The sequence below is a fragment of the Nicotiana tabacum genome, chromosome 1, assembly GCF_000715075.1.
Source record: "Nicotiana tabacum cultivar K326 chromosome 1, ASM71507v2, whole genome shotgun sequence".
NCBI classification, from domain to species: domain Eukaryota; kingdom Viridiplantae; phylum Streptophyta; class Magnoliopsida; order Solanales; family Solanaceae; genus Nicotiana; species Nicotiana tabacum.
In genome coordinates, this window is record NC_134080.1 from 141927824 (window position 1) to 141931683 (window position 3860).

General features: G+C 38.8%; 1 long non-coding RNA gene across 1 annotated transcript; it reads right to left on the bottom strand.

Moving 5' to 3' along the window:
* Window positions 1-1137: 1137 nt before the first annotated feature.
* LOC142182265 (uncharacterized) lies at window positions 1138-3454 on the bottom strand. Its single transcript, XR_012711125.1, has 3 exons — window positions 3247-3454; window positions 2377-2469; window positions 1138-1869 (listed from the first exon to the last, which is right to left on the bottom strand). It is a non-coding gene; the product is annotated as an uncharacterized LOC142182265 (long non-coding RNA).
* Between the last annotated feature and the right edge of the window lie 406 nt (window positions 3455-3860).

Genomic DNA, 3860 nt, shown 5'->3' on the forward strand with positions numbered 1-3860 from the left:
TCTCTTGTGTATCCACTCAGATGTCCTTACCCGAAATAATATGCCCAAGGAAATCTACAGAGTTCAACCAGAGTTTATATTTAGAAAAGTTTGCATACAACTTCCCATCTTGTAGAACTCTGAGCACAGTACGCTGATGATCTGCATGCTCACCCTTTGAACGAGAATATACCAGTATATTGTCAATAAATATAATTACGAACAGATTTAAAAAAGGCCTGAACACACGGTTCATTAAATCCATGAATACTGCTGGGGCATTGGCCAGACCGAACGACATAACCCGAAACTCAAAGTGCCCATATCTAGTCCTGAATGCAGTATACAGAGTATCTTCATCCTTAACCCTTACCTGATGGTACCCAGACCACAAGTCTATCTTTGAAAAACACTTGGCACCTAGTAACTTATCAAATAAATCATCAATTCTCGGGAACAAGTACTAATTCTTGATCGTCACTTTATTCAGTTGCCTATAATCAATACACATTCTTAAGGAACTATCTTTCTTTCTTACAAACAACACAGGTGTTCCCCATGGTGACATACTAAGTTTGATAAAACCTTTTTCAAACAAGTCCCTTAGTTGTTCCTTTAACTCTTTCAGCTCTGCGGGGGCCACTCTATAGGGGGAATAGATATTGGATGAGTATCTGGTAGTAGGTCGATGGCAAACTCAATTTCTTGCTTTGGCGGAAGACCCGGAAACTCATCGGGGAAAACATCAGGAAACTCATTCACCACAGGGATGGACTGAATGGTTAGTGACTCCACTTCCACATCCTGAACCCGAACTATGTGATAAATACAGCCCTTTCTGATCATCTTCCATGCCTTGAGATAGGAGATAAATTTACCTCTTGGTGATGCCGTATTACCTTCCCATTCTAAAACAGATTCTCCTGGGGACTAAAATTAAACCATCCTTGACCTACGCTTGATGTTAGCATAACAAAAGGCCAACCAATCCATACCCATTATAATATCAAGTTCTACCCAACCGAACACCACGTACCTTATCCTTGTTTATTATCAGATCTATCATGGGCCATTACAACGACATCCATTTATATAAGTAATAATATTAAGACTTAACTCGCATAACTAATTTAGAAAAAAGGTTTATATACATAGGGGTCGACTAAGCCATAGATATATCATACCCAAAACTATATACAGGATACTGTTTGTAAAACCTCTAAGTAGGCATAACCATAATATGTACAAGTTGGGATGGGGCTCCCTACATCCTCATACAACAAACAAACACATTTTAAACCCTGACTTGGTAATATCCCACGAAGGGGTAGAACTCACCAACCAAAAACTGACACTTAGAGGAAGTTTATAGTAGAGGGTCCTTGCCTCGCCCTATATAAGAACCTCGATCGGACACACTTCGAAGCAGAATCTTCATGTCATTATTAGTTACCTTCCTCCTATTAGCCCGACTACTATCTTCTTCCTTTGCGTATCCCATAACATACATCGATAAACCTTGATTGGCAGACTCCCAAGATTGCGGACTATCCGGAACCTCAAAAGAGTTGGTGTTCTCAAATACATTGACATAATTTTGAGCCTAAGAGAATCCTGGTTATGCCAATCCATGAACTAATCCCCTTATACCCTGATCAACGAGCTATGAAAATAAGGGCCTTGGTGAGGTCGGAAATCCTCTCACCCCATCTACTGCCAGGATGGTCGAAACAACTCGAATGGATGACTCATATGGATCCTCGGATGGATCCTCCTCAATAGAACCCATGATCTCCGATGGGTCTGAATCCATAGTATAACTTATCTCTCTTTCTAACACCTTCGTAGCCTTCTGACCCGTGCTAGCAGCTGTAGTCTTCGACGGCATCGCTGAAAACGTAACATATCGTTAGGAACATGAATGCTTACATCACACAATCTAAGATAAGAAGAGAGGATAACATCCTATATGTCCTGTAGCCTCCTATATATAAGTGTGGTGCCTGACACACCCATAATCAAGACTCTACTAGATACGGTCTATAGACAAACCTAGGACAGAACTACTCTGATACCACTTTTGTCATGACCCAAACCGATGGGCCGCGACGGGTGCTTGAGTCCTACCTGTCAAACACCCCTAACATGCATCTAGGATATTAACATACGTGAAGGAAACCTGCCATCAAATCATATGTATGTATACATGCAGAATACAGTGAGCGAGCCGGCAAGGCTGCTATAGACAACTATACATCCAAATCTGAAAGCTGACAAGGCGACATACAACCCAACTAGACATACTGTCCACAAACCTCTAATAGAAACATAACTGTACAAAGACAAGACTGAGCCACATCATACCCGTATACATATATATGTACAAACATATCGTACCAAAATCAAAAGAAGCTCCGGATCAAATGGAGCACGCCAACGCTCGCTGGTCAAGGATCCTAAGAAGGAGACCGTCAGCTTGCCTACCTGCACCTGCGGGCATGAAACGCAGGCCCCATGAAATAGGGCGTCAGCAAGAAAAATGTACTGAGTATGTAAGGCATGAAAAATTAGTACGTAACAGACATAGATGAAACATGGAATATAGAAACATGTCTTTAAATCTGATTAACTTTGTAAATTCTAAAGCGTTTATAATGTTATGCATATGCGTATAAATGTCGTGTCATACATAGATATGGGTGTACATAATATCATCAAGTCACTGAGGGCATCCCATCATATCGTCTCGGCCACTATGGGCACATCATAAACATATACCAGCTATTAAGGTGGTGGTGCGTATATAATACCGTAACCCTTTCCCATACCCCATATGCATATATTTACATATATACGTGTATATATCGCCGTCTGGATCATATTTCAGCCACTGTGGGCAACATCATCATCATATACCATCTGATTAGGTGGTAATGCATATATAACATCGTAACCTTTTCCCATATCTCATATACATATATACGCGTATATAACGTCATCTGGTCATGGGTCAATGCACATGTATAAATAAGTGAAATGCATAAAAAATACGTAAAAATCTCAATATTCCTTATGGATAAACTTTTCCAACTATGTATTATTCTGAGACCCATGAACAGAAGATAATAATATTTTTCATGGAAATCAAGAATATAAACACGCCTATTATTTCTATGAATAGAGTAATTTATGAAAACTACGTGTTTGCTCGTTTGTTCAGTATAACTTGGACCATGCCAAAAGGAAGAAGGGAGAGCCTTAACAAACCTGGAGTAGGGAAAACTCTGTCTAATACTCGATTGAAAAACCTTCGTTGATTGAGCAAAATTTGCCCTTGCTTCTTTAAAAATTCACGGACGAAATTCTTCTGATTCCTTGAATTTTTTTGGAAGAATCACGTTTTTTTGGCTTGGAAGGACTAAGGCTTCTGTTCTTAATGTCTTTGGTTTTAAACCAAAGACAGAATGTGTGTTTATTCTCTTGAATTTGGTTACTATGTCTTATTTGCTAAGATAAGACTTAAATGTAAGTCATATCTTGTCATCTTCACAGTTAGCCATTTGGCAACAATGATGACTTAGTCATCTCCAATTTTGTGGCTTCTTGCCACGTCGAGTGGGGGTGGGATATTAATTTTTTTATCCACTTATTAGTTAACTGGATAATGTCATGTTACACGGTAATTAATCAATTACCCGTATAATTTAAAAATTACTATAAATTACTTAAAATTTTATTTATTTTTAAATACTTTATATATTATACTACCGTGGTCATATACTACCTTGCATGGTACTAGTTCATAATTATCGGGTATTATCGCTCCACCCGTATTTTATTTCAAACTGGCCACTTTCAATGAAACTCGTTTTCCTTAATCC